The 13,269-nt window shown below is 39.7% G+C and overlaps 1 protein-coding gene and 1 long non-coding RNA gene across 4 annotated transcripts in view; one reads left to right on the top strand and one right to left on the bottom strand.

The window, feature by feature from the left end:
- GAREM1 (GRB2 associated regulator of MAPK1 subtype 1) overlaps positions 1 to 13,269 on the top strand; it is a 206,664-nt gene that overhangs the window by 81,372 nt on the left and 112,023 nt on the right. The window lies entirely within an intron of this gene.
- Positions 1 to 13,269, bottom strand: part of LOC129051540 (uncharacterized) — a 29,147-nt gene that overhangs the window by 15,655 nt on the left and 223 nt on the right. The window contains exons 2-3 of one of the 2 annotated variants that reach the window (XR_008515898.2): positions 12,678 to 12,755; positions 5,068 to 5,132 (exon numbers count right to left, since the gene is read on the bottom strand). This is a non-coding gene — a long non-coding RNA (uncharacterized LOC129051540). The remainder of the gene's footprint in view (positions 1 to 5,067; positions 5,133 to 12,677; positions 12,756 to 13,269) is intronic. The other variant, XR_010137575.1, reaches the window with a different exon arrangement.

Here is a 13,269-nt window from a genome sequence, read left to right as displayed (position 1 = left end):
TCCAGTCTAGGACCACTTATTGTATTTTGCTCTTGTATCTCTTTAGTCTCCTTTAATCTGGAACAAGTTCCTCAGCCATCTTTGTGTTTCGTGATATAGATATTTTTTAAGGAATACAGGCAAATTATTTTCTAAAACAACCCTCAGTTTGGGTTTCCCCGTGTCCTTGTGATTTGATGAGGCTATGCAGTCTTGGCTGATCTGCTCTGTGTTGTGATAATGGCAAGGGATGTCCTTTGCCCCTTATTGGTGATTTTAGTTTTGATCACTTGGTTAACCTATTGTCCAGTTTCTCTGCTGTATAATTACCATTTACTTTGTGATTACTGGGAAATTTGAGAGGACATACTTTTAGACTCTGTAACTATCTTGCTCTTTCCGTAAATCTTCTCCCCCCCACCACTCCCCTATTAAGTAGTTATTGATAATGATTCCTGTCTGATTCCGTTTTTACTATGAAGGTGGCAAAACAGTGCTTTTCTAACTTAACTCCATCATTCCTTCTTATATTTGTTAGCCGTCATTCTCCTGTAAGGAAAAGCATTTTTTTCTCTTCTGTTTATTTATTTTTTTACTTACCTGTTATTATGAGCATGGACTTGTGGATTCTTATGCCATTTAGTGTGCTATGATATATTGCTGTCCTGTCCTTGTTTCTTCAAATGGTCCTATGTTTCTGCATTTGGGTATAGGCTGGCACCTGTGTCTCTGTGACATGCCCCCTTCATTTTTTAAATCATGTCCTTATTTTCTGGCGTAGGTAACAACCATTCTTTTCAATCAGTATTCTCGTTTGGTCAAGGCTCCTACACTCTCCTATTCCAAGTAGTACCCCTTACTTTGTGATCTTTGGTAAGAGAGTCCCTTGGAGTTGGGCAGTGCACAGCCTGGGCAGCCATAATCCACAGCTCCATTCATGCATATTTTGGAAAGCGATAAAACTCAGCATTTTAAATATATGTGTTACATGAGAGATTTTCATGAAATTCTTAATATGAAAAATAATTTCATAAAACTTTGAAAAAAGGTAACTGTGACTTCCGTAGTTCTTATGAGAACCTCACACTGAAATGGTGGTGACAAGAATCTCCTTATTCTGAATTCTGAAATTATTTAGATGTGTTTTGGGAAAATAAAGACATTCCCTATTCTGGCAAAATAAGTTTTAGACAAAAGGTGTTTTCTTGGTATACCAAATAATTGATTCTGAGAGAATGTGTCCAGTCAACATCACGTATTTTGCTAATAGTAGAGAACCCACTTAAGAAAAATTGACATAGTGTTTAGAAAAGAGATTGCCACGTTCATACAAATTGTATTCAAAAGGCATCACAGATAAATGTAATCTAAACTTTCCTACTTCACATTGCTAGCAAAGGGGCAAACCTTTCCTACGAAATGTACAAGACAGAACTCAAGGTTTTTTCTGCATTCTATATACTCAGAACATTAACTCCAAACTGCCTGGACCTGTGTCAGACATTGCTAGCTCAACCTGCACACCCACTCTTCTTCCCACTCTTTTACCCTGACTTATTAAACAAAAACAAATATTAAATTTTTTTAACCTAGCAACTTAATTCAAGCCAGGAATTTCTGAAGTTGAATGGTTTTTATTCTACAATTAATGTATCTATTCATCAAATTCCTTCTGTCTCTGCAGCTCAGCATGACCAGTCAAGCAGATCCCCAGTTGGTTACCACTAAAGCTGGTGTCTCGGGGCCCTTGTTTATGCTGACCCTTTCTGGGGCCTGAAACCTAACTTAGTATGCATAATGTGACATTTAAAAAAAAAAAAAGAATATAAACCTCAAGCCCTACGAAAGCCTAGATATGCCATTCTCTCTGGAATTTTATTTGCCCTCCTGAGCTCCAAGTCTCCACTCTATAAAATGGAGATCTACTGTAGAAAAATGTTGTTCAGATTCTCAGAGATCTAACTTGCATAAATGGCTCAGCACAGTGCTGGCACGTGAGTAATACAAAATCAATGGTATCTCCTCTCACTCTCCTCTGTCATGAAAAACAACAAAGAAAACTCTACCAAGAGACAGCTTTGAGAAACCAAATGGATCAGAACATGAAGTGTCTATATATCAGTGGTCTGCCAATTTGCAAAGTAATGGAATTCTGAGTGGGTTTATGAAAATTTATAGCATTCCGTGGCAAGCGTGCTGTCATCATGGATGAACAGATACTGTCATCATGGATGAACAGATTGCTACTTGAACATAAGCATCTGAGATAAACTCCAGCCACGTTTGGCTTCTATTTTTAAATTCTCATCCTCCTGCAAATCTGGTGAATCTATAACAAGCTAAAATGATCTCAGTACTTTCCCTCCTAGTTGTAATATGTACAGAAGTAAGTGACACTTGAGCACAAGATGGGTAAGAATTGCTTATGTAGTTTTCAAGGCCCTTATTCAGCAAGCACCTGGACTTATATCAGCAGTGCCTGTTTTTAAAAGTGTAGGATGTGCAGTGTTTGTCTCTTGGGCAAAATTATAGTAATGTGGCATCTAACATAACCTTGAATTGTAATTACTGAACAAAAGGAAATGTTGAAACAAGCTAATTTTATTCTCCTGGGTTGCAAGTTTAATTAGCATGAATCATCCATTTACAAAAGTAACTACTAGTGTTGAACAACACTTTGTGTACTCTCCCTGTTACATGGGATAAAGCTTATGTGACGAAATGGAAAATAACCAAACTTTCTTTTCAAAAGTCCTCAGAACTAATATAGTATGTTGAGGAACATTTATCTCAGCCATTTTTTGCCATTAAGAAATGTTATAGATCTAAAAAATAACCATTTTTGATAACTGAATTTTTAGGTAATAGTTAACTAAAATTTATTTAGTGCTTACCATTTCTTAGGCACTTCGTTAACTCAGCATTTTACTTTTATTTTTTCGTGTGACTTTCACAACAAACTCATGAAATGGGTGCTATTATCTATATTTCATACAAGTACAAACTGAGGTTTAGAGATGTTAAGTTGTTCGTAATAATACACCGTTAATAAGTGTGATTTGAACCCAGGATATGTGGCTTCAGAGCCTGCCCCCGTCTCCACTATTCTGTGGAAAGTGATAGGAGGCACTTTTACTTGGAAGTCATCCCAGAGAGGAGAGATCTGTTAGAATTAGCCAATGATCTGGGTAAAGCTTTCACTTTTCTTCCTTTCACAGTAGCTCCCTACTTGTATTCTGACTCTAGGAAAAAATTAAGTAGATCTATAAGTCTTGACTTTTTCAGATTTACAAGTCATCTGCATACAGGTGACATTCCCCTTGCTCAGTAAATTTCCGGGAAGAGCTTCCAGGGGAGCCCCTGGAGCCTCAGAGGGGACAGCTGCTGGGCCTAGGGGGGTGATCAGATCAGAGGCGGGAGGCCTGGGGAGAAAGAGTCTTTTAAGTGTTGAAGAAGGAAATGGGTGATGTTCAACTGGGCAGTTTCAAATAAGGAAACTGAGGAAAATTAGATTACAAAAGAGAGTTAAAAATGAGTGAAAGGTAGGCAGCAAGCAAGGATCAACTATTTTTGCCAAGATATTTTGTACTAAAGGGAAACCAATGACATTTGATTTGGGGGGAGCAAAGTAAATATAAAAATTTTATTTAAAAAAAAAGGGAAGCCAAGAAAGAGGACATAGGAGTGAAATCGGCTTTCAGTATTTCATATTTTTAAGAATAATGGAATCTGAGAAATCTTTCTAGACTAAGGGAAATGATTCAGAAGAGGAAAAAGAAAGTAATTAAGTAGTATATTAGTCTGCTGTCTAGGAAATTGTCTCTACCATTTTTTTCCTCAAGAGTCAAAAATGTTATTCTCTTCCTCTCTCCACTTCACTACTTAAATTTCATAGCTGCTGTAACATAGTTTTTGTGGTCAGAAAGAAGGTGAATGTGTCTTTCACACATTGGTATTCACACTCATATTTTAACTCAAAACAAAGATGAAGAGATTATCTAAGTGTGATTGCTACAAGAATGGATTGAAGATTGTCACCACTCTTCCGTATAGCTTTCTAGTCCTACTTCACATTGCTTAATAATAACTCAAGGAAATTTGAATATGAATGGATTTCATGATGAGATGATTAGGGAATTATTGTGAGTTTCTTATTTGTAATCAATGTATTATAGTATGATGGAAAATATCCTCACTTTTTAGGGAGACATACTGAATTATTTAAGGGTGAAATGTGATTATAAAATGCCCGAGCAAAAGCGGACATAAAAATAGATGACTCTGGCAAACTAAGTTGTTAAATCTAGGTAAAAGGTATATGGGTGTTCATTACCCGAATTTTCCATATGTTTGGGAATTATTGTACTAAAAAGGAAAAAATTGACTCAGCACAACCACCAGTGGCAAAATAAATTGTATAGTTGAACTCTTATGTGGCATTTTTATCAAAACCACTGTGCCTCCATCCTTGAATCCTATTTATAGTCTTAATTAATTTTTCTAGGGGTGAAAGTTCATCTTTCACTGGGTTGTTTTGTTCCAGTGTTAAATGTTTGTGGCAACAACATGGTGAAGGGTGAATTCAGGAATAAATGATGTTGTTTTCACCATGTGGTAGAAGCTTCCAGCTCATGGCTTCCTATGGAAACCTGATTGCTCCCAGCTGTGGCTGGTTTCTAGCAGCTGACCCAGTTGATGGTAGTGATTTAAGTATTAAAGGGGGGAAAAGTTTGGATAGGTGTATGTAAAACTTGGAAAGAAAGGAACTTTTTTAAAAATTATTTTCTTAAGAGCTTTATGAGAGATATGGAAAGGGAGAATATGAGCAAATACATTGCAGAATTATTTGGTGTCATACTATGTGGCTTTTCTAGATTGCTCTGTAAAGGCTAGTAAAGCTCTAAAAATTTTAGAGTCCTTTGATTGCTATTTTCACATTTCAGCCTGTTTACCCAGAATCCTTGCAAATTATTTACTGATTCTACAAACAGAAAGTATAGTATTTAAAAAAAACACGAAAATTCTAGCACAAAACAGGGATGGGCTTCAAAACTCTTAGGCTACTGTTTTCCATTTCTTTATACTTACATTTAGGTACTCAGTGGAAAGTTGGTTACTTGAAAAGGCTAACTCCAGTTCAAATATAATTTAACCTATGAGATAATATGATTAACATCAGGTGGAAAGTTTGAACAAGCTGCCTGTGAGCACACTGTTAATGGAGTGTTTATAGCATGGGTGGGAAAGTGCTTGTCTCACTTCATAATTTGATTTCCATATTGGATTTGTACCTCTAAGAAGTAGTGTGACCTTTTAAAAGGTTCTTTTTTAGGAATTTCTTTGAGCTTTTTCTATTTGTGGAAAACAGACTTCATGGGTTCCAAAACTGATTGCAGTGCTAGCAAAACTTCCTGAATTGAAGTCACTCTGCTCCATTTCTTAGGCTTGGAATCACTTGCCTTTGTGAGTCACTATCCAGGGAAGTCGTGTGCTGGCTTTCTGTTAACCCTGACCCATTTCTGTAGTTGTTGAGTGTACTGCAACAGGAAAACAACAAAACTATGTGTACCGTGTGAACTTTTCTGATATTTGGAGCAAGAAGGTAGATGATTCAGACGTGTCTGTGTTGATTTTTGGTGAGGTGTACATTGCACAGGGCCTCCAACATGTTAGAACTGGTTTACAGAACACCATAGGGTTTGTCCCTAATAGTGAGTCAAGCCAATGCGTGAGTGTGAGACAAGCAAAATAAACACAGAGCTTTTATTTTTTAGATGTTGAAAATCATTGTAGGTAAACCAAATGCAGTGGACACATAGACATGAGAAAGATTCCGTTTCTCCATTCATGCCTTCTACATGCCATACGTTTCTCAGTGGCAATTACATTTTTTCTTACAGCCCTTCATAGCATTTTGTAGTCCCAACTCTTCCTTTAATAAAACCGGTCCCCTCGTGTGGGAGTCCCAGTTCTCTGTCCACCTAGGGTCCTTTCCTCCTGACCCACAGAGTAATATGCAGCAAGTCTTGTTGATTCTCTTTCCACACAATTCCTATCAAAACTGCTCCTCCTTTCCAGCCTACACTGACTGTGTCTCCCCTGCTCTAAAGAGCAAGGTGCCTCCCTTTCCTCCTCCAGTCAGTCATCTGTGTTACTGTCAGATTGTTATTTTTTTCAAGTACGGCTCTGTTATTTTACCAGCTAGCCAGGAGTTTTCAGAGATGTTTCCCACGTGAGTATAAACTCTGGTCTAACGCTGGGCCTTTTTGAGTTCTGGTGTTCCTTTGACTACAAGCATCATTCTCCAGCAGACAACCCAGCAGGCACTCACCACACCAGGCTGTTTGTTGTCGCTCACGTATGCTTTGCCTTGCTTTGTTCCCTCTTGTTTCTTCTGCTTGGAGGGCTCACACATCATAGCCACCACCCAATAGAGAAATCCTGCCCCAACTACCACCACCTTCCTCAAGAAGAAGAATAGTGAAATCTGGCCTCAATTACCACCTTCTTCAAGAAGCTTTTCCTAATCTTTCTCACCAGGTAGATCCTTCCCCTTCAGAATCCCTGTAACAATTTGCACCCATGACTGTTTGTCTTGCTCTCACTCTTCCCACCACTAAAGGCTCCTTGAGGACAGTCCTGTCTCATACAGCATCTAATACAGCCTTGAATAGTTTAAGGACTCAATAAATAATTTTAACCCAACTGAAATGGATTCTTCTTTAAAGGAGAAACATCAAAGATGCCTGAGAACTACCTGGAGAACAAGTCAGGTCTCTTAATTCCCTCCAGTCAGGCAGGTACAGCTCTGAGACATTGACCAGGAATGGTGAGTGTGAGTGCTCTAACAGGTGCAAGCAAAATGCCATGGAATTGTTGAGTAAGTAGTTCTGACAGCTGTCTAGGAGTGGGAGGCCTTCAGGTGAACGAGGTTAAGGGTGTTCTAGATAGAGTACCAGGCACCATTCCTGAAGGTAACAAATGGCTGTGGGATAGAGGGGAAGGAGTATTTAGGAGATGAAGTTAGAAACCTAGTTTGGAGCAAATTCCAGACTGAATAATGGGAACTATAATCTCTGTGCCCTGGGGAGTTCCTCCCAGAATCTGCTTTTTAGAAAGATTAAGTGAAGGCAAGTGTCCTCCCTCCCCTGCAGGTGAGTTAAATTGGTCAGGAGTGGAGGATGAGAAGATGGTGAGAAATTGCAGGTAGAAGAACTAGTTAGGAAGTTGTTAAAATAGACCTGATAAAAGATAATGAACACCTGATCTAGGCTGGGAGGGAGATGTTCAAGGGGAAAAAAAATGATACTTAGGTAAGAGGAATGAGGAAAAGGGAGCAAAAGATAATTCTGAGAAAATTTTAAAACTTTTCCCCCTAGCTTTTAAGTAAACATTTTTTTTAAATTAACCATCTTAGCACAGGCACTTGCTTTTGCACACTTTTTCTTACTCTGTTTATTATTAAAGGAAGAATTTTTCAGGTTCTTCCTAATAAGAAATAGAGTAAGAAAACAACAACAACAACAACAACAACAAAAAAAAACCTCTTTGTTATCTTTTGGGACTCTCAGGGCTTTCTAGCAGAGAAGTTTCCTATCTTGTCAGATATTGGACCTCTAGACTGGCAAGAATGTCCTTTTAGTTCTTGGGCTTGCCAGATATGTTAGAGATAGGAGTTCCACAGAAAAGTGTATTTGGAGTAAAAGATTGTGATGGAGAAAAATGGTGCACAAAAGTCTCAGGCTCTAAAAGATTGATACCATAAAGATTTGATAGTTTTACGTATATTTGGCAATTACTTATTTTCTGCATCTAATAGGAGGAATTCTTTGTTCTACATATAAAAATCTAGAAAAGTCTGATGAATGAAATATTCTGGCTATATATTTTCAGTACTATGACAAATTCATCTGTGTAGGAGAATATGTGTTTGGTAGGTTGACTTGTTAGGATCAAAACATCTATTAAGGAATTTGTCACAGTTTTTAACTCTCTTACCTCCTTATTTAAGAAAAACAATTCTCAACAAAGTTGAAAGTTTGTACCCACTTCCCTACCCCAGGGACATCTAGAGACATTTTTGGTGGTCACAATAGGAGGTTGGGAAGATAGTGAAATCTGGTGGGCAGAAGCCAAGGAAGTTGCTAAACATCCTACACTGCACAGGACAGCCTCTGTGACAAAGAATCACCCAGCCCAAAATGTCAGTGGTGCCAAGGTGGAAAACCCAGATATTTTATAATTGTTAATACCTTTATTATTGGTAATCAGTTTTATTTTCTGCTCCATTAGCAGAAACTCTCACTTTTTGGACAGACAGAGGCTACCAGACTTGATTTCTTGCTTGCTTTTTTTTTTTTTTTTTAAATGGAGTCTCACTCTGTCGCCTAGGCTGGAGTGCAGTGGTACAATCTCGTCTCTCTGCAACCTCTGCCTCCCTGGTTCAAGCAATTATCCCACCTCAGCCTCCCAAGTAGCTGGGATTACAGGCACGTGCCACCACACCCAGCTAATTTTTGTATTTTTAGTAGAGATGGGGCTTTGCCATGTTGGCCAGGCTGGTCTTGAACTCCTGACTTCAGGTGATCCCCCTGCCTCGGCCTCCCAAAGTGCTAGGATTATAGGCGTGAGCCACTGCGCCTGGCCCAGACTTGATTTCTAAATCATAACCAGTCATTGCCCAGACTTACAGACAAATGTTCCACAGATTATTAATCAACATTACTTTCTGTACACACTGTGTGAGACTGATAGCAACCATGCGTGTCATGGCGGAAAAGTTCAGGGGGCAGCAATGGAGCAATCCCTTTAGTGGCAAAGCTTTGTTTATTTTCCAGAACTATCCTGGCTCTTCTTCCTTTATTTTAAAAAAGGGTGTATCTGTAAGTGCCTAGAATAAATAGATTTTTAAGGAATTAAAACAGCATTGCAAACCTGGTCTCCCTGCTTCATAGCAGTATGCATCTACATGACATGTGATTTTTAAATGGTGTTGAAGTTAAAATTTTCACATGTATCTGTGTGAGATCAAGATTTGGGACTCCCTTACTCAGCTTCCTCAGCCCCCCAAGTGTATTTTCCATCTCTCTTGTTTGCTAATTCTCTTCCATTACCAGCAAATTTTTTTTTTTTTTTTTTAAAGACCAAGTCTCGCTCTGTCACCCAGGCGGGAGTACAGTGGTGCGATCTTGGCTCACTGCAACCTCTGTCTCCCGGGTTCAAGCGATTTTCCTTGCCTCAGCCTCCCGAGTAGCTGGGACTACAGGCGCACACCACGAGGCCCAGCTAATTTTTGTATTTTAGTAGAGATGGGGTTTCACCATATTGGTCAGGGTGGTCTTGAACTCCTGACCTCGTGATCCACCACCCCCCGCCTCGGCCTCCCAAAATGCTGGGATTACAGGTGTGAGCCACTGCGCCTGGCCCCTTCCCAGCATTTTTTAAGTTTGGGCAACTTCATAGAAAGTCCAAGTCTAGGAAGGAGAGACTCTATTGAAATATTGTTGCTGCAGGTCTGTGGATGTATTCAGATATTAACTGAATAATTGGAGATCTACTCGATGGTGGGCAGTGAATGAAGAGGGGACAACTGGTGACGAGGCAGTGTGGCAGTTAAGACACATAATAGTACTCTGGGAGCACCTCTCATGCAGTATCTGGGCCAGGGCTTTATACACTGCTGTTATCTCATTTAATATAGAAACTGTCCTTTTCTGGATGAGGAAAGCAGGCTTTGGGACCTTAGCCAAGGTCCTACCATCTACAGGTGGTGAAGTTGAGATTCAAACCCAGAGCCACCCAGTTGGAGAGCTAAGCACTCAATGTACAGCCTGCCTCAGGAGGCCAGGTGGCAGAGTGATTAGGAACCTTTTGAATTTGATCTGTCTCCTGTAAGCAGTGAGCTCACTCCCATGATACAATATTTGTGTTTTAGAGATAACCCTTTGGCAGCAAATGGGAATGGCCTTTCGTGACTAGCAAATTACATAAGTAAAGTGGAAATAGCAAATAGTACATTCCATTGTTCCCTGAGTCTGCTGAGGAGACTCAGAGGCAGGCTGTATGAGTCAGGAAGAGAAGTATGGCACACTCTTGGATATGAGAAAGCATTTGTTTTTTCATCTTTCCTTTACCTTTAACCCTCTTGTCAGCCGGTATTATTAGGTAGTATTTTTAACCAGAGCTCTTCTATAGCAGGAAAAGCTCACAAGTGCCAGGGCTTTTTGTTCCACCTCCCTCCCATTGGAGCATCATGCAGAAAGGTCTTCTATGTTTCCCAAGGTGTAAATGGGCTTGGGAAAGAGCAGTTCTTTTTTTTTTTTTTTTTTTTTTTGGAGACGGTCTCACTCTGTTGCCCAGGCTGGAATGCAGTGGTGTGATCTCAGCTCTCTGCAACCTCCCCCTCCCAGGTTCAAGAGATTCTCGTGCCTCAGCCTCCCAAGTAGCTGGGATTACAGGCACCTGCCACCATGCCTGGTTAATTTTTGTATTTTTAATGGAGACGGGATTTCACCATGTTGGCCTGGCTGGTCTCAAACTCCTGACTTCAAGTGATCCACCCGCCTTGGCATCTCAAAGTGCTAAGATTATAGGCGTGAGCCACCACACCCTGCCAAGCAGTTCTTTTATTTGATCAAAAACCCAATATCTAGATTGAAAGAACAGACAACTATAGAAACTTAAAGAATGAGGAGATTTAAACTGAACTACAGAATTCCTGCCATTTATCACTTCACTTAACCTCAACTCTGCCCTCCTCCAAAGCACACGTGCACACACACACACACACACACACACACACACAAACACACAGTTATATAGTAAGTGATCTTTGGGATCTTGGCTGAGATCCCAAAGCCTGCTTTCCTCATCCAGTAAGTGAATAGTCTTTTGTGAGGTAGTAGAAGGAAAATCATATGATGCATTTGACCTCTTGCAGGAACCATTAAGAAATAATCTTCTGGCCAGGTGCAGTGGCTCACGCCTGTAATCCCAAGGTGTGAGGCCAAGGTGGGTGGATCATGAGGTCAGGGGACCAAGACCAGCCTGGCTAACATGGTGAAACCCCATCTCTACTAAAAATACAAAAAATTAGCCAGGTGTGGTTGCATGCACCTGTAGTCTCAACTACTTGGGAGGCTGAGGCAGGAGAATTGCTCGAACCTGGGAGGCGGAGATTGCAATGAGCCGAGATCGTGCCACTGCACTCCAGCCTGGGTGACAGAACAAGACTCCGTCTCAAAAAAAAAGAAACAATCTTCTCTTTTTTATCCTGGTTCTGGTGAGTTTCCCATATGGCAGCCTTGGAGCATGTGGCCATTTAGAGGGAAGTGGTCCACAAGTGTTGCTAATGTCCAGTCACCTTATACCACTGTCTTCACGTTTGGCAGCTGGGTAGTGCCTCACTGGCCCAATAAGAATGCTAGACCTTGGGTGACACAGGCTCTGAGATGTCCAGGTGGTAGGAACCACCTTGGAACACCTCTGTGATGCCTGTTGGAGACTCAAGTTCATCCCCTTCTTCCTTATGGCTTAAAGCAACAGCAATATAGTACTGATCCGATTAGAATCAGGAATAAGATAAGGGTTCACATTTTCATTTCTTCTCTTCTGTGGCCTAACACCTTGGAGTTTTCTTCCCAACTCAATATTCTGTAAATACTCTGCCAAAATGACAGTGTAAAGAGAAGGTTCATTGTCCTGGTTCAACTCCTTAGTAGCCGTGTGATCTTATATATGTTGCCTAACCTTTTTTGTGCCTCAGTTTCATTATTTCTAAAATTAGGATAATAATACTTATCTCATAGGTATCTGTCATAAGGATTAAATAAATTTGTAACTAACATACTTTAGAAGAGTTATAGCTAACACACTGGCTTATACTAAACATCATGTAAGTGTCCTGCTGCTGTTGCTAGTGTTGTTTTTGGTTTTGGTTTTGGTTTTTTTTTTTGGTTTTGGTGGTTTTTTTTTGGTTTTTTTTTTTTTTGAGACAGAGTTTTGCTCTTGTTGCCCAGGCTGGAGTGCAATGGTGCGATCTCGGCTCATTGCAGCCTCCGCCTCCCGGGTTCAAGCGATTCTTCTGCCTCAGCCTCCCAAGTAGCTGGGATTACAGGCATGTGCCACCACGCCTGGCAAATTTTTGCATTTTTAATAGAGATGGGGTTTTGCCATGTTGGTCAGACTGGTCTCGAACTTCTGACCTCAGGTGATCCACCAGCCTTGGCCTCCCAAAGTGCTGGGATTACAGGCATGAGCCACCATGCCTGGTTGCTAGGGTTTTGTAGTTAATGTAATAAGACAAAAAAGGAAATTCAATTTTAAACATTGGAAAGGAAGAGAAAAATATTTACAGTTTATGTGATTGTCTCACCAGAATATCCAAGTAAATCAACTGAACAAAAGATTATAACTAATATCAGATTTTAGTGACCAGATGTAAACGTCAATAATGTTTCAGATATACTTGAAATAACCAAGTGGAAAATGTAATTTTTACAAAGTAGTACAGAGCAGCATCCAAGACACGTTCTTGTTTACCCTGTAAAGTCCTTGGCCTGATCTAAGTGGAGACAGTTAAATCTTGAGACGTCAATGCATCGCTTATTCAGTAAGACAAGTGATTCTTTACTGGCATGTAAAAACATGTTAAATGTTATATGTAAATTTGTTTATACATTTAAAAGTCTTTCTCTTACCTTTACATGGAGGATTTTCTCAATAGGTTTCCTCTGAAAATTATTAATCCATACTATACTTTTAATTCAGCCGTTTGCCTGAATGTAATAAAGCATGATGATAAAATGTTCATAAGATTATTGCCCGGATTTTTTTTTTTTTACAGTCAACTAAGTTCATGCAGACTTCTGTTAGAAATTAAGATGCCTAGAAATCCACTTGTGGCTGCACAGCAGTGATTATAGCAGTGGAGATTTGAGAAAAATAAGTGGTATTCAACCCTTTTATGAAGACCCCTGCCCCAATCAAGTTTTTGCTCTGGGATGGCCATATGAAGTCAGTATTGAATCTTGAGCAAATCTATTATATTCCATATAAAGTAGATGTAGATTGGATTGAAGAGGCAGGTAGATCCTATTGTCTTTTATAATCTATTCAATATTGGAATCAATTCCAAATCACTGCTTCTTAACTTCCAGCTATTGCCTTTAATCAAATGATTTCCACTTTGGCTGCATATAGGACCAACAGAATATCTAGAATGACAATTCTGTATCTGTGTGAGACCTAAGTCAAGGAAAAAGTCACTCCAGTTGGCAGTTTTTGAATGGA

The sequence above is a fragment of the Pongo abelii genome, chromosome 17, assembly GCF_028885655.2.
Source record: "Pongo abelii isolate AG06213 chromosome 17, NHGRI_mPonAbe1-v2.0_pri, whole genome shotgun sequence".
Classification (NCBI taxonomy): domain Eukaryota; kingdom Metazoa; phylum Chordata; class Mammalia; order Primates; family Hominidae; genus Pongo; species Pongo abelii.
This window is presented reverse-complemented; position numbering and strand designations above follow the sequence as displayed.